General features: G+C 42.1%; 2 long non-coding RNA genes across 2 annotated transcripts in view; one reads left to right on the plus strand and one right to left on the minus strand.

The window, feature by feature from the left end:
* Nucleotides 1-3,880: 3,880 nt before the first annotated feature.
* Nucleotides 3,881-22,809, minus strand: LOC125327138. Its single transcript, XR_007204140.1, has 2 exons — nucleotides 22,567-22,809; nucleotides 3,881-4,310 (listed from the first exon to the last, which is right to left on the minus strand). It is a non-coding gene; the product is annotated as an uncharacterized LOC125327138 (long non-coding RNA).
* LOC125327137 overlaps nucleotides 18,225-24,662 on the plus strand; it is a 69,155-nt gene continuing 62,717 nt past the window's right edge. The window contains exon 1 of the long non-coding RNA XR_007204139.1: nucleotides 18,225-18,716. This is a non-coding gene — a long non-coding RNA (uncharacterized LOC125327137). The remainder of the gene's footprint in view (nucleotides 18,717-24,662) is intronic.

Here is a 24,662-nt window from a genome sequence, read left to right on the forward strand (position 1 = left end):
AGGCAATTTACTTTGCATTTGTTTCTGTCAGCCTCTGTGTCCAGTGGGATGAATGGGATGGGAGTACTCATTCATTTTTCCATCATGGGATTTTGTTGCCCTTAGAAACAGAACTGTGAATGAGACGTCACACAATAGAATTGAGTGAATGGTTTTACCCCTTTGGAAGTGGTTTACCTTCCTCAAGTCCTGAGGAATGAAAAAAGAAAACAAGCATGGACCTTCAGTTTACTCCAGTTTCCATTTTGGGTCTGAAACAAGTGGGAGCAGGGAGGATTTGGCAGGCTCCACACTTCTGTTCACAGAGGGACTATGAGATGAGTTGCACCTTAGGTTTTTCTCATCTGGAGAACCAGTGGGAGTTAAAAGTGGTGGATACAGCACCAAGACAATGGCTCTGGGGGCCCTCAGGCACTGGAGAAATCTTTGAGATGTGATTTAAAGCAGCTTTATGCTGTGTTGTGTCTCATTGCTCAGTGCACATGCAGGCTGAAAGAACCAAGTTTTGTAAAGGGTACTGGCCTATAATTCAAAAGATGTGTTTTGAGCTTTAAGCAAGACTTTGTAACTTCATTTTTTTCTCTTCTGTTTCTTCTGCATGGTAAATTAGTGTGGAGTGTTCTGAGGGCCAGGCAGGAGTGTCTAGTTCAGCCTGGCAGGGTCTCTGGGCACAGTTGTAATGTGAATAACGTTGCCATCAGCACAACAACATTATTTTAGCCATATTAAACATTGCTCAAGCCAGGCCCGAGTATGCATGAGAGACTCCAACAGCAGCTGATGTGCAGTGAGGGCTGCGTCACCGAGAGATGGGAAAGTCTCATGGAATGGCTGCAAGGGTGCTTTCAGAAGCAATAAAGCTCAGCATATGCCAGCGTGCTGGAAAGCAGGGGAAAAACAATCCAAGCATCATCTCATACTTTTTTGAATCTACAGAAAGTGAGTCCACTCTAACTGCACACAAGTGATGCCCTTTGGGATTCCTTCTCATCCTCTCACACACCTTCCATACAGGGACTCATACAAGGGAGCAGGGCAGTTTCTTTCACTTGTATGATTCTGGCAGCAATTTAGTCTTAAATGTGCAGCACAGGAAGCATATTTTCAGAAGCCTACATGGAGTAATTCTAGCTGGTAGATGACCCAAATTATTTTGTGCCATTCACAGTAAATATGTGTAAAATGGCAAGGTAGCTCTTTGTCCTCCTAGCATGTGCAAGCTGACTTCCAGAAACATGATCTCCTGAGAAGTTTGTGTATACAGGTAGCTACTTAGGAAATTAAAATGTCAACGATATTAATTAAAAAGAGTGACATTGGTCCCAAAGATTTAAGTGAATCCTTTCAGTTTATTACCTTATAGCCTCTCTCTTGGTGTGATGTAGTGCAACACGTGTATGGCAGCATCACAAGTACTGGTAGGCAACTTACTAAAGCATAAATTGTCAAAGGTTTGATAGTTTTTGATACCCAATTTTACATATTACATAAGGCAAACTACTATCTAGGGATTGTTAGTGGGGGAAAAAGGATGCTGGAGGCTGTACGAACTGGTTTATAGAATGTGGTTGCCTGAGAGGGTAGAGAATTGGACTGGTTGACCCAGCTGATGTCTGTGTTCAAGTGACATTGCAAGCCATCATGCTGTACATGCACAAGAAATACCCTCCTACTGTCATTTTCTGTTGGCAAACATCAACTAGGACAGATTTTGGCTTCAGTCATTATCTTTTCACCTAAGAGTTTTCTTTTTGCAGGGAGTGCATGGTTTGAACATCTCTGTTTTAAAATACAGAATAGGCACTTCCTGGAGGGTATTGACTTGGTATTGAGATCTTGGACTTTGGTTTAAGAAATTTGTCTAAAGCTTTAGTGTGGAGCCTTTGTGGTTGCTGGATTGTGGAGAATTGCCTTCGTAAACCTGGGGGCCACTAGTTTGTGTCTTGGCTGAACACTGTTTGTGTACAGGCATCTGTTTGTGTCTTTTGTCTTTGCCTTGTGGTTTCTCCAGTCAACCTGGAGAGAAAAATACAAAGGCACGGGTGTTCAATGTGTGTGGTAAATGAGACGTGCAGTCATTTTTTGACTAGCAAACGGCAGTCTGATGGCCATGTGAGAGAGATGAAAGGCTGTCATTTGCTGTTCAGAGCATTTTCAGTGGGAAAACACACAGCCTCATTATATGGAAGCATGAACTGGTAGACACAGGAAGGTAAAAGGGCTGGAACTGGAGTCTAAGAATTTTGGAAATGAATTGCTTACTAAATGTGATAAACCCCAGAACGGTTTAGAAGAGTGTTCCAGTTTGGCCAAATTTGGAAATATATCCTCTGAGACAAGGCAGGCTATAACCACCCCTCCCCCACCAGGTTCGGGAAAAAATACATTTTCCTTGAAGGAAAGTGAAAGAGATAAAAACTATTTCTTTAACAAACACACAGGAAAAGGATAATGATGCTAAATAATAAAACCTCCCGCTCTGCTGAGAGAAACCTGGGGGAAAATTCAGAGTCCTTCCGTAGATCTCTCTTGCCCTCCTTGGAGCTGGGACGGGGTGGTGGGCCCACCTCCAGGGCCAAGGCCTCAGTGGAAAGTCCTCCCAATGTATTCTGATGTTGAAACCGTCCAGCAGAGGGAAAAGGAAAAAGAAAAAAGAAGTCCCAGAGAAAAACAAAAGTTCAGCTCTCTGGAGGAAAAGGAGCTGAGGAAAAAAAAAACTGCCGAAAAGCTGGCTGGAAAGAAGACCAAGCCGGGTGCTTCCCTTCCCTCTCGCTCTATCTCTGTGTGGCCTTGAACAAGCTGCAAACTGCTTTACAAAAGTTTTGCTCAGTTTTTCCTCCCCCCTCTCAGGCTCAGTTTAAAGGCATAGAAAGGCACAAAAATTAATTTCTGGGCATAGGGCAGCGATATGGGATATACATCATAAAGTCACTCCAAGACAAAGAGGGAGAACAGATATTTAAAACAAATACGTCAGATCCTCGGTGAATAACTGGTCTAGCTCTAAATAACTTCTGGTTTAGAAGTGTTTCATTTTTCAAGAAGAACTGTCTTATGTGACAGTCACTGTAGTATAAGGCTGAAATGGAGGACATCAGGGAGGAGGCTGACTGGATGTTGAAGAGTGTTGCTGATGATGCAGTGAGGAGACAACTGAAACAACACAGAAAATGATCACAGGGTGGTCAGGATGGAAGGGACCACAGTGGGACACCTGGTCCAGCCTCTCTGCTCAAGCCGGGCCACCCCAGAGCACATGGCACAGGATTGTGTCCGGATGGTTCTGAAATATCTCAGGGAGGTGACTCCACAGCCTCCCTGGGCAATGTGTCCCAGTGCTCAGTCACTGCACAGTGAAGAAGTTCTTCCTCAGGTTTAGGTGGAACTTCCTGTGGATCAGTTTCTGTCTATTGCCTCGTGTGCTATTGCTGGGCACGACCCAGCAGAGCCTGCTCCATCCTCTGACCCCTCCCTGCAGACACTGACACACATCGACAGGGTCCCCTCCCAGCCATCTCTCCTGGAGGCTGAACAGGCCCAGCTCCCTCAGTCCATCCTCATAAGAGATGCTCCAGTCCCTTTATCATCTCTGTTACCCTCCACTGGACCCGCTCCAGGAGCTCCATGTCTCTCTCGTCCCAGGGAACCCAGAGCTGGGCACAGCACTCCAGATGTGCTTCACAGGGCTGAGCAGAGGGGCAGGATCACTCCTTCTGGGAATGCTCTTTCTGATGCACCCCAGGAGAGCATTGGCCTCCAGCACACAGTTAATAATTTGCAAAGAAGCTACTGATGATACATGACAAGGCTAAACCATGGAACAGATCTTTGCCTGATGTAAATCAGCATAGCTCCAGGAAAGTCAAGAGAGGAATTCTAATTTGTGTCACAGCTGGTAGTTTATTCTGTTGAACATGTATTTTACTTCTTTATTTTCCATGCAGGATCAGAGTTACTCATCTGTTCATCTCTGTACTCCAGCCAGGATTCCCTCAGTTTGATAATCCTTCATTTTTGTGTAATATCTTAATCACTTCTGGTGCAATTGCTTAGGATATTGTGGCTATGCAGAGGATTGTAATTTGAAGTGAGAAGCAAAGCAGCTGGAACAGAAGAATTCATAATGGTGATAACTGAATTTTTTACTGTCTTTCATCTCAGATGCTTCATTACTTTGGTGATGGCAATAGAGAATACGGAGTGTGGAGAGTGAGGTTCCATCGTGACGGCAACCTGTGGTTGGTCAGTCCTTGCCCAGAATGACACCTGCTGGCCCATGGCACCTCCTGAATGCAGAGGGAGTCTGAATCCTGTATTAAAAGTACAAGGCAATACCCATAAAGTATCAGCAGAATTATGACAGAAATAATTGTTTTTGAAATACAATGGGGTGATTTCCCCTAAGGCTTTTTTTTTTTTTTTTAATTAAATATATTCCAAGAAATTGCCTCCAGACAGTAGTTACTGTGGGATAAAAATCTCTTTCCATAGTAACTGTTAAATTTATAAAATGCTCCTGGAGTCTCTATAGGGAAGCACATTCAAAGCAGGCACTGGGCAGGTCGTAAAGTGGCTGCTCTCAGACCTTTTAACACAATACAGTTATTTACAGACATTTGTTCCTCTGAGGAAACATTTTAGACCTCAGTCCTCTGATGTCAGACTGGGCTAGTAACATTCGATCTATTACAAGTCTCTGAGGTCTTTTATGACTGGTGCAATAATAGATGTTTCATGTTATGACACAATATGGTTGAGAAAAATGGCAGAGTACCAAAAATATAGTAGAAAGTTTTGTATTTTTGTGATGTGATGCTAGTGGGACAGGCAGAGGATGGTACTTTAGAGCTTTACGTAGCACAGAAGTGGATATGCTCTGGGACCATGGTTAGACCCAGGGAAGCTATTTTGGATAAATAGTTAACTAAACAAGGTATGCTGAGGTCATTAACGAAAAGCCATCGTTATCGAACCAAAATTATTCACAAATGAGGGTCAAAGATGCAAATTTTTCCCTTTTGAGTTGTGCTCTATTTTTAGAGCTCCCGAAATTAAGCTTTAAAGGTGAAAAGAGGCTTTGATTAAATGAAATGTAATTTCAGAAATAAATTCTACATTTCAGATGGAACAGAGCTTTCTATTTGGAGAAAACGGATATTTTTTGTTCTAAGTTACTTTTCCACTTTTTGGCCGAAGAGCTGCATTTCTGTGAAGTCAGAACACTGGGCCAGCCTGTCAGTGCTCCTCACCTCAGATTCCGGCTGATGTGGATGGAAGAGCCCTTCCCACTCAGGGCTCACCTTCCCGCTGCTCTCCCATGACCCGCTGCTGCTCCAGCGCTTCCAGGGCCTTCCCTGCCGTGCCTCAGCTCTGCCCATCCCTGCTTCTCCCACTGCTGCCGTCCCCGTGTCACCAGGGCCAGGGTGGGGACAGGTCCAGGTGAGCTGGTGGCAGCCGGCGGCGGGGGCAGGAGATGGGAGCTGGGCTGTTTCGAGTTACAGTTTGCAGACGGTTTCCAAAGTGCTCCATCCTCCCTTTAGCTGCTACCGGATTCTCCTGGGGGATTCTGAGAGTGGTGACAGCTCAAGGGCTCTGCCTGCCCTCGGTGGCAGCAGAACTGTGGGACGGGAGCTGGCAGTGCCCGCTCAGCCCTTCGTCTGCTGAGGGGACAAGTGGCACCAGCTGCCTGCCGAGGGGAGTGGTTCTCCGTGCAGTGTGCCCTCTTTGATCGCACTCTCAGCAATCCTAAAATGCTATTGCACTTCAGCCTAATTTCTGCCGCTGTTTTCCATCTTGATAACATGGCTACAGTGAGTTCTGTGTAAACTGATTATCTGCCCCTCGGGCCGCTCTTTTGTTTGTGCTCTGTAAGCCCTTATGAGAGGCTTTTGTTTCCCACAGATGTTGATTGTGTTGTACTGCATCAGAAGGAAATGATCTCTGCCTCAGCTGAGGCTCACTTTGAACATGCTTTTGCACCGTATCCATACAATGATTGCTCTTGATTTCAGGAGAGGAAAATTAAGATATATAGAGCCAGACACCTTTATGTTCAGCTGTCTGAGCATGAGTGTGTGGTCTAATACTTTTTTGGACTTTCAGTGAAAACAGATTGAACTTCTTTTTACTTTTGCCAGGAAAAGAAATTGCAGGGAAAGAAATTATATCCTGAAGAGCTCTAATTCCTTTGAGTGATCTGAAAAGCAGTATAAATTTCTGGGTGATAGATGGCAGAGGAATACCCAGACAACACTGAATCGTTCAAACAGCTCTACTGCATGATTCCATCACACCCCCACGCTCCCCCTCACAAATGAAGCTGGTGACAGTGGTAGATGGCTGGAGAGATAGAACTGACAAAATACAAGGTGGCTGAACCCTGGGGGGGTTACAAAAACAGAAAGCAGACTGAACGAAGGGAAGTTTTTAAAGATCTGAAATGCATTTCATTTTCATCAAAAATTCTCATATTTTTTCCAGCTGCTTGCCTAGCAGCGTGGTGTTGTGACAGCAGCTAAACCTTGGAGCGCTTTTCAACCCTATAGAAGAATAATGCAATTTCATGTATTGGTTTGTTTTTCAAATGAAATCACGCCAGGTTGCATGCTGTACTGTCACTTGTTAGCAGGGCAGGGCTGGCCAGGGGGCTGCCGAGCAGCCTGGGTACGTTCTGGTGTCTGGGAGCTCAGCAGCTCCAGTGCTGCCCCTCCTGCCTGGATGTGCTGAGCTCTTCACCAGTGAGTAAACCCGGAGTAACTTACGTCTGTTAGGCCTTGTACAAACCCTAATCCTGCCCCCCTCCAGGAACCAATCTGCCTGTCTCTCCATTAGGAGGAATTTATGCTGCTGTGTTATTAGCTTTCCTTCTCTGTTGCACTTTACTCTGAAGGAATAATAGAGCTCTGTATTATGAAATCTCCTTCCATTATTTATCAAACCAACCACATCCTGGCATGACTTTGCTTTTTCCCGTTGTAAGTCTTCCAAGCCAGAACTTAATAAATAGCCTCTGCACAAATGCTACTGTATCCAGGGTGGTCTGTATAACTGGAGTGCAGTTCTTTATATACCTTGGTGGATTTGGGATCAGAAATTGAATTGCCAGATTCCTGGATGCATTTTGAAAAAATACATCGACACTAATTAGGTATAAACATAGATAAACTATATTCTTTTTAACTGCGATGCTTTTCTTTTGCACTTTGAATTAAGAATTTTATATTGAAACATAAATAATTATATGGATTAGTAGCTGACTGCAAAACGAGACAAAATAAAAATCCAGGTTGTCTTGAATTTAAGTGTTACAACACTTAGCTTTTTGTCATTGATTGTACAAGCACAGAGTCCAGAACTCAGATTTAGAACACAGACTATAAGATGGTTTCTGCAAGAACTTAAATTGCGGTGGAAGAGATGCTGCAGAATAAGGTTAAGCACATCAGAATAAGGTTAGGCACATCTGAAGAGCATTTCAAGGTAGCAGGAGTGCAGACCAGTCTATGAGCACCTACTTTGAATGAGTTGAAAGAGAGCAGGGATGAAAATTAACTCATTGTCATGGAATCAGAGCCCCAGGAGCCTGGCTCCGTGCACTAGGAGTGCATATTTCTGTGCCATCTGCTGAAGCTTGGTACCTTTGGTCTGTGTTGAAAAATGCACAGAGTGCACTCCTCATAAATTGACTAAAAGTAAAGGTAGTGGAATGATCTTTGATGTAGCAGCTCGGTGGTTTGAGCCTCAGTCTCGGCAGTGAAATAGCAGCAGGTTCCTCTGGAGATAATTCATCCTCCCTCCACCACCTGCTGCAGGAGTGGGAGCAGCGAGGGATGAAGGGGCTGGGGAAGGCACTTTGTGTTACAGCTGCTGGTGCTGTGTCCTCATGGCAAGGCAGGCTCCAAAGACCACAAGTGGAAAAATATATCCTACAGAGAGAGAGTTTGGCTCAAGGCATCCCTCAGGACTGAGCAAGTCCCGTGCCTCAGTAGTCTCCAGCTCCCTGTTTATGTGCTCTCTCAAGAAATGGTCGTGTTGGTTTTCTCAAAAAAGGAGAAAGTGCTGGGCATGTTGGGAGACTACAAGTTTAGATACCTGGAGAGTTTGAAATTCAAACTGGGAGTTGATTCCTTCCACTGTTACTCAAAAGCTGATGGGTTTTTCTGGGACCTTCCCTTACCCACCTAAATCATGCAGTTTATTGCTTCATGACACTTTAAAAAGCTGTAAAAGCTGATGCTGGTCTTCAAAGTTGCACTTAATCTCAGAGTACTGGTAAGCATTTAGAATGAAATCTTAAATACTCCAAGTTTGAGGCTTTACTATAAAAATGCTTAAGTAAAATTAAAAACTATTGCTCCTGATGACTTTTCTTTATGGCAGAGCTCACCCTTAAAAAGGTAAAAGTGTACTTTGATTTCTGTCAGCGTCTTCAGATTTTCTGGCAGTGAGAGGCAATATGATCAGTACTTAGTTTTCAAATTAGAACCTCTTTTAAGTCATTTATTGATATATTTTTTAATTAATCACTCCATAACTTGTTTTTTTCAGACAGGCTACTTCATAAGGGAGAAGTTTATCAATAGATTACATTTACCAAACCACAGGAGCATTGCATATTGTTGAGGTATTTACAGCTAAATTCTGCTAGTTAATGGTTTCTTGTTTTCTTTACACTGATTTTGTCACATTTTTGGGTTCAGAGTATAAAAATTGACAACGTGAAATGTTAAACTGGGGATTGACTTAATTGAAACTTTTGATTTTCAATGCTTTTGATTTTAGTAATGCAGAAAATATTCCAAATTCAGAGTCTTGGATCTTCTCATCAGAAAGGACATACTTCTCAGTAATACGTTGTCATGTTTTGAAATCTTTTGAGGGCTGAGGGAATATGTACTGAAAATAATCAACTAAACTGGTTTGGGCCTTGCGAAGCCAGTCTGTCATGGAAATGCATTTCAGAGGATGTGGGGATGTTTCACCAACGTGGCAGACAACATTGCTGGTACTGATATGTTCTGCAATCTCTCTGCTGAGTATGAGCTCTTACAGCCAGATTTCATGCTCTGGAGCAAGGATGACAATCCTTTGCATGTTCAGTAGGGGGAAGGATTGAAAGTCAGGGCTAAACTGCACTTTGGCATAACCAGGGAACACAGCTGTGTAGTAGAAAAAGAATGTATAATACATATAATGTAATAACATGTAATAATGTAAAATGTTCCCTTCTCCATACTCTCATAGATCACTTCTTTTTCTCTGCTGGTGTGTCATGTCGCATCTTTCCTAGGTTTGCTCGGAGTATCCTTTCCCCAGTTATGTGTTATTGAAGCTGATCTAACTTTAGTGAAAAGAATTATTCAGAAGCAAAAGGTTCTCGTTTTGACATGCTTTCTCTCAGCCTCAAAATCTCCATTTTCTGTTGTTCTGGAAACAAAAATACCCTGTCATCTGCAACCACCCAGTGCTGCTCTATGGTGGGTCTGATTTATTCTGCTGCCTTGTGCAGAGCACTGGTGCTGGCAGGTTGTGGCAGTCCAAGTTTGGTGGTGGTGGTGGTGTGGGGAAGCTCAAGAGCCATCTGGTCCTGTGATGATGGCTGTGTGAAGGGCTTAGTGGGTGCAAGGACGTTCTCTGACCAACTAAAATGCATTCAAAGCTATTTGTGGTGCTGTGGAAGCCCTTGATAAAGCCAGACCCAAGATTTTGAGAGAAGGTATTTGTGTGTTGTGCATTATTTACATTTCAGGGTGCATCAAAGTCTCCTGATCTCAGATACAATTGCTGGTAGGGAAAGGATTTCTGGATTACCCATGGCAGAAAATGAGGAATTGCCTGGTGGTGGGGGAAGGAAACCACATCTCAAAATTCACTGCAGGTTGTGAGGGCATCTGCTCCGTCCAGCACCGCTGCTCCTGCAGGCAGAGGGGTAAACTCCAGGTCCAAGGCACCCAGGGTAAACTCCAGGCCTAGGGCAAGCCAGAACCTAAAGCACAGAGTGCCATAAACCAGAGTGGCCTGAATGATGATTTCAGTCCATCACCTTGTCGCTATCGATTCGCGTTCGTTGGATTGATGCAGGCAGATTAAATGTGAGAATGAACAAGCAGAGCTACAAGGAATGACCTGCAGAATCTTCCAGCAGTTGAACTCGCTGTACAAGTGCCAGGATTTGATCAAAGCGTGTCTTTGTATGACTGGAATGTAAGGAAGTTTTAGGATGACTTGAAGAGAAGGTCTCATTATTTTTGTTTGAATGTAAATACACGGATTATTTCCTTTAAGAAGGAGAGAATGTTTTGTTCATACTTTTTTCTGTCTGTGTGCTGGGAGACACAATATTACATAAATATTGGTCAAAGCAAGCCATTTTTGATCTCTGTACTCCCTTCAAATCCTGGGTGTTTGTCATGAAAACAAAACCAGCTATAAATCTGTTATATTTATTGCTTTGCATAGTTGCAAAGACGACTTCTACTGAAACCCCTTCCTTGATAAGTAATTAAAAATTTACTCACTTGCTCATCCTTTTTGAAAACATCTTTGTAGCTCATTTCCGAATTTAATGAGCCTGACTTCAAACTAATTCAAGATTTAACAGCTACTTTTACTGCTGAGAATTGTCAGCAGCAGCCCTGGACAGACTGTTGACTCGTTCAGCAGGCAGAGAGGCAGAAACTCTGAAAGCAGCCTGTGCAAAACTCTGTGCTCTCTCCAAAGCCATGGCAAGGCAGGACACGAGTCTGCAGCTGGCCCACACCTCTGACTCTGAGGTGTTGCTCACCAGTTGTGTTTAGAACCTGCTGGTTTACACTTACTTCTGAGGTTTCAGCCTTTTGTTTACTAGCGTGTGTCCGTGCCCATGCCTGTAATTTGCTGGAGATTTCCATGGGATTAGTGCACAGGAGAAAAAAAGTAAAAATTAACCACTCTGCCTGTGCCCATCTCGATAAGTGTGTGGTTTTCCAATGCTTTACAGATGCATGAGTGAATGCAGAAACTTCCTAATACTCAATCTTCCTCTCAGGTTCCCTTGGATGATGTGACATGATGTCTAAACTTCAGTGACAGTGTCTTAAAACTAAAAGGGAACCAAAGAGAATCAGGCAAATGGAAAAGGCAGGATTTTCTCCTGGTTTGGTGAAACTGCTGCTGCTTTTTTTGTTTTTTTGAGGAGGGGGGATTTCACCTTTACTGTGCTGTCACTGGCCCCTGTTAATATACTAAACTTTGTGGTGGTGAACATGGCCTGACATGCTGATCACCTCTTCATTTTAAATACCTTTGTACCTGCAGCTGAAACACAGCCTGTAAGTAGATATTGACCTTCATCCAAAAATTAGGCTCTGTTTTATCATCTCTTCGGGTTCCAGCTCCAAGTGTATGTATGGGTAGTTAGATGTGTGAAATGCAAGAACCAGGGACTGTTAAAGCCTGGGGATAATATTCTGCAGCATTTTAAACCCCAGATATCCCTTGTCAGTGCAGAGAAAGCCCAGTTATGTCATTATTCTTTTCCTCCTTACACAGGCAAGGCTGGCATGGTGTGCTGGAGAAAGTAGCACAGGCTGAACATTTTTCCCGTTCCTGGTTACCCAGTGCTGGAGGCAGGAGGAGATGGGTTTAGGATCTAATGGAATAGAGTTATTCTAATGTGCTTGTGCTCTGAGGGTTGCAAATGTGACAGTAAACTGTAATCCCTTTTCCTCTTTGCTTCTGTATAATAAATTGTGTTTACCAATTTCCCCTTATAGATCTGCACTAAAATAAAATGTAAAAAATTGAATATGTAATTCAACACATATAGGCATGAAGGTTGGTAATATTTGCTCTAATTGTCTCTTTAAAAACGTATTTATTAGTAGGATAGTCATAAGTGAAAATATGAGATGAGCTTGAGTGGGGCTTTTTAGAGTTTTGGGGTTTGTTGGGGATTTGTTTGTTTGTTTGTTTGTATTTTGCTTATTTTCTTCTTAGTCTTATATGTGTGGCTCAGAGGGTCTAAACTTAGAGTAAACTTAGTTGATCAAAAACAAATGTACAAGGTTTTGTGTCTGTGCACACACAATGTCCTGACTGTGCTGTGGTTTTCCTGCTGGGATCTGGAAACAAACTCACCAGGACCTTCTTCATCTTTGCTCTATTTCCCCTCTGCTGTCTGTGCCTGGCTGATGTGTCTGAAGGCCTTTCCTATAAGTCAGGCTGGCAGAAACAAAATCTTTGAGAGGCTTTATGGAGTCTTTTGTTCTTCTTTTTGTTCAAAGGAAACTTTGTTTGGTATAGGATTTTAATTTTGTTTCAGGGACTAAAACGATTTTTGTTCTTTCCTTAATAAAAGAGGGTTTCCTCAAGTGATACAGTGATGTCAAAAGTATTTTAACAGCTAAACCCAAATACTGAGATGCCATAATTTATACAGCAGTAAAATAAGAGTCCCTTTTGTAAATGTGTGTTTGTTTTCCTTGGTACAGCCTTTCCTTGTACAGACCCCAGAAGTTCCACAATCGCCTTTGTCAAAAAATCACTGAATTGTTTCTGACTGGAAATAAATGTTTGTCTTAAGTAAATCGTAAAGTGGGTAGCTGTAGGATTTCTTCCAGGCAATTTGCTTCCATTATATATAGAAGAAACACGCTAATTTGTATTTTTTCTATGAAGATGTAGAGTAGACTTGCAGCAGTCAGACTGTTTGTTCACAATATGATTCCCGCTTGCATTCCTGCTGCTAAAGAGCTGGCTGAAGGGGAAAGCTGAGGCTCATGGACAGGAGGCTTCAGCCAGCAGAAACAGCCTCTCTTAATTCTCCCAAAAATGCTGTTTGAAGCATGATGGATTTACTGTCTTTGCTGTCATCAGTGTCAGACGTGTCTCACAAAATACAGCTCTCGCAGAGCACACCAGCAATGGCACAGGGATGAGTTCCCCCCAGAAGAGGTTGTGTGATTTAAAGCTCAAGCTGAACTCACTCCGTGGCTGCAAATGCTCTCTTAGCTGAAGATGCTGCCTGTGGGAGGGAAAATGGGCGCTGCCTTGGCTGGGTTTTCTGGCAGCCACCCCTGCCCCAGTGCCTTTGCCACGTCCTTCAGTCCCCTGCAGGCCTGGTGGCTGTGCTGGATGCTGGGCTGATGAACTTCTCGAGAATGCTCTGGCGCCGTGAGTTGTTGGCAGTTTGTAATCAGGGCAATTTAAAGATTCAAATCTTTAATCAGAAGGAAAGAACCCTTCAGAAGAGGCATCTTAAGTGAAAAAGAACTTTTGGGTCATGATTTATTATCTACTTTGTGCCAAGATAATCTGACAAATTAGAACTGAAAGTGTTGTTGGGTATTACTTCAATTTTTAGATTTTTTTTCTTCCCAGAAACAAAAATGCACTATCTGTTCCATGCTCTGTAAAAACACAAATACAGAGTGGTCTGGGTGGTAATAAAAAGCCTGAAAATTATATTTTGCCAGATGCCTCGTCTCTTTGGGGCTTTCCCTCCAGTCCAGACCCTCATGGGTTCGTTAAAGGAAATTTCCTTGTGTGAACCGAACAGAATTTTCCTGAGTCCAGCTGATACAGTCTTTACACACAATATTCCCCCTCAAACTAGATGAATTCCAGCAAGACAATTGAGTATTTATTGTGTTCCTGCTCTTGAAATCAAGTGGGCTGTTTTTAATCAAGTTTCATGTTGAATCTATTATTTTACAATTATCTCATCAGGAACATTTCCAATAGGCTCTGACAGAAAGACCAACAATCTACAGAGATCAAAGAAAATCATATAAATTACCTTTTAAACTATGAGCTGGAAGGACAGTAAGCTCTGCATTACTGACATAACTAATCTCCAAACCTCACAAAATTTGCCTCATTCTGTATGAGTAACAGATTTTGGTAGGTTTTTGGTTTTTTTGTTTGGGTTTTATTAAATAAATGAGTAGAACATTGCCTGGTTTTTCCTTAGCATCAAGGGAATTTTAGTTTCACTTTATTTTCATGTATTGTTTGCTACTGCCTTTACAAATAATGTAGCAAACAAATATGTTTTGGAGCTCTTATTCCAAGAGTTCTCTTGTATTTGAGCGTCCTCCTTCAGACTTTCCAAATGGGAATGAAGAATATCTGAACTATACCACAATAGTGACCTGTTCAAACCCAAAAACAAACAAACAAACAAACAAACAAACAGACACCAGAAAAAGAACCTCGGCACTGTGTCACTGCAGTGCGCTCTAACCATCATCTTCTTCTCTTTTTCCTTGACAGAATATGGAAAAAAATCACCCATCTTCAACAGAAGGCAGAGTCACAAATCATCTGTTCTTCCTCCATTTTCTCCCTTGCAGTTCTTAGCAGAATTTGAAGAAACCTTATTTCTGAACTAAAGCAAATTCACTGACCAAAAATGTCAATGCACCTTCCATCGATGGATTTAAACAGTGAAATTATGCAGAGATTTCCCAGTGTGTAAATACCCAAATTAGTAAATGCTAGAAATGCCAGCAATAATGCCAGTTCTTGTCCTATTTGCTTTCTATATTTGAAATCCTGTATAACCTTTGCTGAAACCTTTCAGAAAATTGAAGTAATCTGAGTTTAGCTTCCTTTGTCTCAGGGGTTGTTCAGCATATGTGTTTTCCTCTGCTCTTCCAGCCTTCAGAAACTGGTTCGTTTAGCATTTGACAAAAGTCTGGAAGTATGATCCAAATCCTTTTGGTTCATATAAGATTTTAATTTCTGCTCAGCTATTCAGTTTACGCTATATTTATTCATAAAGAGAAGTAACAACCCAAAACAGATGGCTCCTACTTTATAGTAGTGTTGTTATTTTCCGAGAGGGACACCCTCCTTTTGCCCTTCTCCCGGTAGACATGGGTTGAATTAAGTCAAGAATCCAGGAGTTCTATTCTTTGGTCTTGAAGTGGTTTTCCTTGAAGTTGTGCATTTGTAAATTGGATGAATATGTCCCTATTCCATTAGAAAAGAAGCAGACAATAGTGATCATAAGGGATCATAAATATATCTGCTTTTTATATTAATTTTGTTCAAATCTTAGCTAGATTAAGGTTATAATTTTTATTAAAAGTATAGATAATTTAAAATATAATAGTTTTTGACATTGGTTGTATGATCTGATATTCTCTTTCAAATTTTCATAGGAAACTCCCTTTTTTATTTTAATTTTTATTACACTATGTCCTCAGTTGCCTTCCATATGGTAATGGAATAACACAGTGAATTTAAATAATGGTCCTCTGCTAGAAGAATGAGTTAATATGTCCAGCAGACAACTTCTCAGTGTCCCTGCAATATTTTAAGGAGAAAACCATGAAACAGTACCTGCACTGATCTTTCTTTCTCAAGCTTTCACATCCAGTTGTTGCGTTTTTTCCAGAGCACCTGCTCCTTCAGCTCCTTCATTAGGTTTTTTTTTTTAAATCCCTTGTACATGTGAGAAAAAACAACTGTTTGTTTCAGGTTTCTTTCATTTTAACCTGGAATTTAAAAGCGTATTTCCTGTTCCTTCACTTTATCAGTAGAGAATAAAACTGTGGGATATCAAAACTTGAGAATATTTCTGTTGCAGTTATTGTCTAAGGATCCAGGAGCAGGGAGGGCTGTAGGGATGGGTCAGATTTATGGCTGGACTTGAGGATTTGAAGGTCTTTTCCAAGCTAAGTGGTTTTATGATAGGTAGTTTATTTTATTACACCACCTGGCATGGTTAGAAAGTGCATTGAAGCTGTGGGGCTTTTTAACTTTCTATCACATCTGAAAAGGAAGAAGGGTCTCCAAAACAGAGCAGCTCTGAGACACTACAGCAGGGAAAAATCCCTCATGTATGAGGGATTATTAAGCCTCTAAGTATGGTGACCAAGCCTGCTGAAGTTTTACTGCTCTTTAAATTTAGCATGGTCGCTTTTTGGAAAGTGTGATAATTAAGCAGATATGGCTCCTCTGCATCTTTTTATTATTCTAAGGCAATGCAGTGACAAGCCACCTCTAGTTTAATGGGAGAGCTTAATTTTAAGGAGGGTAAGACGTTGAAAGCAAAAATATATACTTTATACTTCATCAGATTTTCCAGCTTAATTTCTCCTCTGTCCTTTTTATAACGTAGCTTTAACAGTAATAATAAAAAGTGAAGGCAGGCACACAGCCTACAGATATAAAAGAAGAAATTGCTACCAAAATTTAGTCTATGCACTGACTTTATAGCATAAATTTGAGGAAAACATAAACATTATAATTCTGTTTTTCCACTTTAGGGCTGTTTCATTGTCTAACTCCACAACTGAGAGTATTTGTTTCATTATAATCACCTGATTATTAACGACACAGTCATTGAGCAATTGAATTGCCAAATTAATAACTCCCACTATATAAAATTGCTATAATGAACACTTATCTTCTTGAACATTACAAGCAGGCTGGCCTTAATTTTCTATCCTTTTTTTTTCTTTTTTACTTATGATTACAATGTCATTGGAATATAAAACCTTTAACTGGAGAAAAAGAATAAGATTAATATTAATATCACCATCAGGAATAGTCAATAAATCAGTGTTTTCTGTCAAGAAGTCTGTAAAGCCATTAGCACACTTCACCCTCGCACATCTGTGCGAATGCACTGTGTGGCACCACTCTTCCCTCCAAGTTCTTTCCCAAGTTTGTTGTTCTGGATAATTACACTCCTCTGAAAAGTGTATTTTCCTTCCAGCTCTGTGTTTGTGCAGTGCCTAAATTAAAACCCCTCCTGTTCTGGCTTGGAGATAATACTTTATTGAGTAAAAACGATGTGTATGAACTGGAGAGAAGGGACAACTTGCTGCTAAGCCCCCAGGCTCGTGTGGAACTTAGGGAGGAGGTTCAAAGGGTGATCTCAGGGGCTCTGCAGAACTGCTCAGTGCAGTGGGAGGCTGCTGTGTCCCTACCTTCACTTTCAAAAGGCTGATTTACAAATTGCTGCTCTCTGAAACCTTCCTGTTAACACCGCACATAGATGGAGCTGCTGCTATTTACCCAATACATTGTCTTATAAATAATAATAATAAAATTATGGAGAGCTTATGTGGAGATTAAATGTGTTTCCCCACAGCAATATGAATATTGACTCTGGAAGGCTCTTCCTGCCAGAGCAGAAACATGCAATTTTGTTACAGCCTCAGAGGTAAATACTGGTATTTGAACAGTGCTCAGAAGGAATAATGAAGTGTTTTAGTAGCTCCGTGCTTCATTTATATAGGTTCAACAATTTCTGTGAGTTCTGATCATGGAGAGAAAAGCTTCAGAAAATATCCAGTGTTTAAAATGTGGGAATCCTACTGCACTGATTTTGTGATAGGCTTCCATTTATATGGGATTCTTTCACATAAGTTTGAATTCTTGTTAAAATTTGACTGATATAAATTCTGCTGTCTTAAGTATGTGTCAAAAAATGACAGGTAACATTATGCTGGTGGAATCTGGATCTCTCTAAGGGGAAAAACAGTCCCCAAAATGCTTTCCTTCCTCCACCTAGAGGGAGCACATTGGGAAGCAAAGCAGAAAGAGTGAGTGGAAGGGGCATTACTAAAGGAGACAGGAGTTTCATTATTGCATTATGTGCCGGTTTGGCCAAATTTAGAAATATATCCTCTGAGAGAAGGCAGGTTACAAACCACTCCTTCCCCACCAGATTCAGGAAAAAACCTTTTGCCTTGAAGGAAAGTGAAAGAGATAAAAACTATTTATTCAACAAACACATGGGAAAAGGAAAATAATGCTAAATAATAAAATCTTTCGCTGTGGAGAAAAACCTGGGAAAAATGTCAGAGTCCTCCCTTTGGTCTCCTCAGAGCTGGGGCTTGGCCCAGGGCCAGGCCCTCTGTGCCCGGTGGAAAGTCCTCCCGATGTGCTCTGGTGTTGAAACTGTCCAGCAGAGAAGAAGGGAAAAAATCGGAGTTCCAGGAAAACAAAGGGCAATTCTCTGGAGGAAAAGGAGCTGAAAAACTGGCTGAAAGCTGGCTGGAAAGAAAGCAAGCAGGGTGCTTCCCTCCGCTCTCGCTCTCCCACCGCAGCTGAACGCAGAGAGCCGTCTCTATCTCTGTGTGACCTTGAACAAGCTGCAAACTGCTTTGAAGAAGTTTTGCTCAGTTCCCCCCCCCCCCCCCCCCCCCCCAGGCTCAGTTTAAAGGCATAGAAAGGCACAAAATTAATTCCTGGGCATAGGGCAGCGATAGGGGATACACATCATAAAGTCACCCCAAGACATATTGCACTAAACATATGTAACAATCTCATGTATGTAACTAAATCTGGTCCAGGAAAATACACCACACGACTTGGAAGACAGAAGAACAGGTTGTCCTGATTTACAGTGTAAGATCCTGATGTTTTAGGGGTGCTTTCACCCTCCAGTCAGACACAGAAACCACAGGGAATGGGACGGGGTGGCTCATGGAATAAAGTAGAACACGGTCAAAGGCAAGAAAAGGTTAAATGTGAGGAGAGCAGAAGAAAAGAACCAGTGAGGAGCTGGGCAGAGGGCTGCAGGCACAGAGGCTGGTGCAAAAGGGCATCTCTGGTGGCTCTGTGACCTTTGGCAAAACATTTCTCATTCCAGGGCTGCTTCAGCTACAGCAGGGGATTTTGGAATGTGAATTAGCTGATTTCAGAAGGTGATCTGTTTCATGCCTAGACATCCTGTGTTTCCTGGCTCACTGTTCACACAGCCTGTGTCTTCTAAGGTAGGTAACTTGTGGTGTCTGGTGAGGGGAGGGATGAATGGGGGTCTGAAAGCTTCCAGCAACAAGAGAGAAAATACTGCTGAGTGAAAGAGCTTTGTGTGGCCCTTATTCCCTGATGTAGGACCAGGAGCATGTACTTGGCTTTGAGACCCCATGTGTACTGGGGGTTCATCCTTGTGTGAAAGGTGTGTGTTAAGAGTGTCAGACCTCAGGTACCGGTTCAGGATATGGGATCTGAGGGAAATAGGTGTTTGTCAGGGTGTCAGCAGCTGAAGAGTGTCTGAAAAAGAAAAGTTTTGTCATTTTTTCTGATTAAAAGGCACCGATATGAAAGAGCTTGTACAAGGAGCCTTTCTTGTGTTCTCAAACAGCACCTCTGTTCTATACACCCATACTGAGATCAGAATTTGATTCTGAAACTCATTCTGCAAGGTGATGTGTATGAGGAAAGGGAGAGTGATCCCAGACAGATAATAAATACAGGAGAATTATGTCAAATACTGTTTCAGAAGTGTTGCAGATGGAAAATTACATCACAATATATTACACTGAGTTGCAGTGGAATCAATGTCTGTTGGCTGGAGCTCTGGGTGTCACAGTGCCCTGCTTAAAGCTGACCTCCAGCCAGCAGCTTAAAAATCAGGCCAGGAGCCACGGTGACCACTGTTTTTTGAGAGTAGTTTTTTCTCTCCAGATTGAGGGTTTCAAAAAACAAAATGTGTGTGCAAATGCATAGCATCTCTGTTGTTGTTCCCCTTTCCTTGAACTCTGTTATTTTCAGTATTTTCAGAATATTTTTCAGTTGTTGTGTCTTCAACTTTTCCTTATTCTGTTATTTCAGGAATAACGCTCCCCCTCCCCCAAACCTACTTGTTTACCATCTGTACTCAGCTACTGAGAAACAAACAGAAGCTTCCATTGCTAATCCCTGTTTAGAATTATTTTTCTGTAGCCCCTTCAAAAGCTTTCTGGGGTCATTAATGCTCAGCCACATTGCATTTCAAATCAAAGAGCCCTTTGTCTATGGGTGGGTGGAAGAGGGCTGCTTCAGTCAGGGTGCTGCTGAAGATGTGAGGGCTCTCCTAGAGGCAGGTCTGACTGATACAGGAGTTGGTTAAATCCTATTAGAATCATTAGAATAAAATTACCGTTTGTTCCAGTGTGGCATTTCCATCCTTTATAAAACTTCACTGGGCTGAAATTTTGCTGGATTCTAAAGTGCTGTGCATCCTCCTGAGGGCACGATTTGCCCTGACAACTGATGTGGATACTGCTCCTGTATTTAAATATTCAGTATGCAAACGTTTGTGCGGGCATCATGAAAACTTTCTGTGTACTTCAAACTGGAAGCAGAAACGAAATCATGCATTTGATTTACAGAGAGAAAGGAAAAAAACCAAACCCACAACACGCCCTGCAGCAATGGAATGAGAATATTTTAAGAGCCTTAGGCCCTGCAGGGGATTATAACTAGGGAGCACAGTTCTTTTTTCCCTCCTCTGATCCACAGCTGCTCTGCTGCAGCAGGTTTCCCTAACCAGCAGCCTCCCTGTGGGGATCTGATCCCTCTTCTGCCTCCCAAAGTGGGGCATGCAAGGCACCAGGAGAATAAGCTGGATAAAAGGGCTGGATGAGTGACTGGGTGTTGCGAGAGGAGTGTGAACTGTCTTGACTCCAAAAATGCCTCTGTTTTGTGCAATCCTGCCTGTGGCACTTGTAAGGCTGACACCTGCATATGTTGAACCCATTCTAGGCAAGGCAGACAGCTGGATTTCCAACAAATATTTTTTTTCCAGAACACATTGTTTCCTGCTGCTTTATGAGCTGAGGGATGCAGTATCTTCACAGTCAAGTAAAATTTAACTTGTGATGTGTGCACAGCATACCATGATTTTTGGAAGGAGAGTTACCTGTGTCTCCTATGTTGACTATGGAAGGCATAATATTTAACACTGTCTTCAAAACCATCAGCAAGTACCTCCTGAACCTGCCTTACACAACATTGCAACATACTTTTTCAAAGCAAATCAACCTCTGAAAGTGTTGGTAATGCCAGAATTCCGGTTGCTCGTGCCGCAGCAGAGAGATTTCCACCTCCGCGTTCTCAGTTTGGCAGGAAAAGTATTCCCTAATTTGCTTGGTGTGATGAAAGCCGCCTCATCTGTTCTCCAGCCTTCTGAAACCAGTGTCTGTTAAAAGGCAAGGAGTATTACGGGGCTTGAGATTTGGTGGTGACATGGGCCTGTTGGTTTGAAATGATTTTTCATTTATGCGGCTGTAATTATTGTTGGTTAGTGTAATAATTGCTGATGATGGTCAGTAGTTGTCTGGTACCAGCATTTCACAAATGCTGTGACAAATGGCAATGGTGAGAGGACACCACTTCGTTCCTCACGAGTCCAGCCTCATGAGTCACATCCTGGGAGGTCCTGTAACATACAGATCATGTCACTGATGTTAGACTGAATAAATATGGATTTGCTGCACCCCCATAGTGATAAGGGCAGCTAAAATCCCTGGCTGCTTTAAATTGCACCTCATTTCTACCAGGGATGGAGAATTTAATGAAATTGTTAAGCAGATGAAGCATTATAGAGATCGTTTTAGACAAAATGAATGGCTTTAGCTAATACTGTTCTTCTGAGATGGAAGGGAGCAAGTGTATCAAAAAGCATCATGTTTAATCTCATCATTTTCCTCTACTACAGGCTTTCATGAGTTATTAGGTGAAGCTATTTGGATGGAAAACATGTACATAACAGATGAGTATTTCACTCAAGTATGTTATTTAGTTTTTGAGAGGCACTGTTACTTATGATCCTGACCAAAATGATGGATGCACTCAAAGGGGTTAAGCTGAAGCCACTGCTGTATGAATCACCTACCAAAATCCAATTGCGTCGGAAGTGGGGAAATGTGTAGAATGTGAGGATTCCTGTGTACTTGAAAATATGAAAATAATTATCTGAGCATGTTTTTGTGCAACACTGCAGGAGCCGTTTCCCTGTTAGAGAGAAAGCACAACTTCCTTGGAACACCTGGGGAAACATGACAGAGTAGCTGGGTATTTTTTGACAGCTACAGAATCCACCTTTTTGGATTTGGCAAATGTGCAATTTCTGCTGCTATTACACCAGAGCTGGCAGGACAGTGCCTCAGCCTAGCAGGGCCTGCAGCTGTGTCTCCCACCGGTGACAAAGAGGAGCTGGTGGCTTGTGGCACTGCAGGATGAATGTGACTGCACGGGGGACAGGGGGAACATGGCTCAGCTGAGCTCAGCACGTGTAGCTGTAGCAGGGCTCACCAGCCCTGCCTGCACCGTGATGGATGCAGCTGATTAAGACAAGTCATTAGGAGTGGCTGCCGTGTTTGATTAATTCAATAATAGGCTGAACAAAACGTATGGGAGTGTGTGAGTGGAGATACAGACTCTGACACCGGCTGTATACAGATACTCTGGCTTTGACAGCCTGAAATCTATTAATGCTTTAATTAAAATGATCTGTGGAGCAGATGAGGAATACATCAGGACCACTCTCACAGGAGAAACAGCACCAGAATGTATATAAAGCAGCTGTGGTTCAGTTTCTGTTATTTTCCAATGCTCTTTTTATGCTCTTATATGGATATGAAAATAAAATATTTACAACTTTGTATATTTCCTTTACCATAATCCTTCCCTTCTTCCCCCCTGCCCTCACAGCACCTGAATTCTTTGAAAAAGGAGGAAATTTTGATGTAAGTGATGGAAAGCAAAGTAGATGAACCCACTGCTGCCTGGATATGCCAGGAGGCAAATGGATAGAATCAAGTTTTATCTAGGATTTAAGACACCAAAAGAATAACTTACCTGCCTTTTTTGTGGTAGAACTCTGAGTTACTCCTCCAGTGCTTCACCATTACCTTTTCCAGGGTTTTACTGTCTCCATGTTGATACTGTTTTGTGAAAAGAATTCTCCCTTCTCCCAACTCTTTTTCTAGTAATGTGTAAGTTGCAGTTCTCCTTTTAAAGCACTCAAGCTTTGCACTTGAACCTGCGTTGCATTTGAAGAGCCCAAGATTTATTCTCTCCTTGTTAAAGCCCTTTCCCCTCCGATCATGTCACTGGCTGGGTTAAAAGCTCTTCTCTGGTATAAAAGCTAATTTTGTTTCATTGGTGACGACAAGAACCATATTTACAGTGGTTTGATTATTGCATGACATCATTCTAGGACAGATTAAAAATACATCCTGACATAGATGTGGGTTGATGTCAGACAGGGGAGCTCTGAGCCACGGAGTGGGTGGCCTGAAAAGTTGACTTTTCATTATGGTTCCATCATCTAAAAGCAGAACATCTCCACCACCTCCTTCTGCAGACTCTCACCTCTCCAGTGCTTCCTAGGATGGACGAGTTCCTTCTTTCCACTTCACATTTTCTTTGGAATGGCTGATTTTGTAGTATTTTACCATTAAATTATTCATGTTTGCTCACAATTTAACGTTTGCAATATATACAGGGTCAAAATATAGACTGGCAGAGCTGGCAAAAGACAGAAATGGGTGTAATGTATCAGTTCTCTAATTCTTAGTGGAATCATGGAATGGCTTGGATCAGAAGGGACCATAAAATTCACCTTGTTCCACCCATCCTGCCATGGGCAGGGACACGTTCCACTAGCCCAGGTTGCTTAAAGCAGTATCAGCTCATGTGGAGTAGCAGCCCTCTCCTGGTTTTATTCTTAGGGAAAAGCAGAGTATTTTAGAGAATTCCTGTTTATTTTTAATGAAGAAGATCCAGTTTTTGCACTTTGTAGCTCTGGGAAGTGAGACAAGCATAAACATTTTAACCAAAGGAGAAGAAAAAAAGTATTTTGGTTGCCCTAGGGGGATCCAAATGAAAGTAGAGTTTTTGAAATCTCAGGCAAAAAAAGCTGTACCTGATCCACCTGGGAATTACATATCAGGATTCACGGGGTTTTACATAGTTCCTCCTTGTATAATTTGGTTGCATGGGGGTTTCGTGGGTCCAATACCTTCGATTTACAACTCATATAAAAGTTATGTGATTTTTTTTTTTTTAAGAATGCTGTAGAACAGATTGATCTTTGCTGGTCTTCTACTGGAGTCAGTGGAGTTATGCCATGAGGCCAAAACTTTCTTTTACCTCATTGTGATGTTAAAGTTAAGGATGCTTTAAACCGTCAAACAAACAAAAAACCAACCAACCAACCAAAAAGCCCCCAAAGAAGAACAACAAAAAAATCAGGTGTCCAACCTTGACAACAAAATGTCCTGGGGCAGGAGGAGAAGGGGAATAAAGGAGATGAACAATGAGATCTCCTGGCTCTCATCTTCTCTTGGAAAAACGTTAAAGAAATGACCCCTTTCCCCCCAGGAAACCCTGGATACAAGTAAAGGGTATATTATGGAAACTCTTTTTGTAGCCACCAAAACTGGTCGTGGTATAGAAGCAGATTATGGGAAGGATTGGCACTTTTGTTGTGCTTCTGTGTAAAATGAAGCCATCCCTGTATGAAGTGTGTACACAATGTAATGAAACCAAAGGATCTCTAGAAAAATAAAATCAAGTGATTTGTGAGTAACAGCTTGGTTTTTAAAAATTTTTGAAAAATATCTGAGTCATCCTCAGTTTTGCCTGTCAAATCACTGGTGCAAGGAGATATTAAAATGATATTTATTATGCATTTGCTCTGTTTTCTCCAGCCGTTTGTTTTGTCACTTCTTTGGCTTTTGTAACACTTTTTGCCTTTTGTTGCTTGTTTCCAACTTTATGACCAACTGAAACATTAGATTATTGCTGTGGGGATCCAGCACAGATGGTTCAAATCCTGGGCTCAGCACATGGCTCCAGAGAGGGCTGGGATGAGGGAGTCTAGCTCTTTGCTGAGCCACTCCATGGTAGCTTCTCCCTCCTCCATCTGGACGTCTGTAGTAGCCCCAGCC

This window comes from Corvus hawaiiensis, chromosome 6, assembly GCF_020740725.1.
Source record: "Corvus hawaiiensis isolate bCorHaw1 chromosome 6, bCorHaw1.pri.cur, whole genome shotgun sequence".
Taxonomy (NCBI): Eukaryota; Metazoa; Chordata; class Aves; order Passeriformes; family Corvidae; genus Corvus; species Corvus hawaiiensis.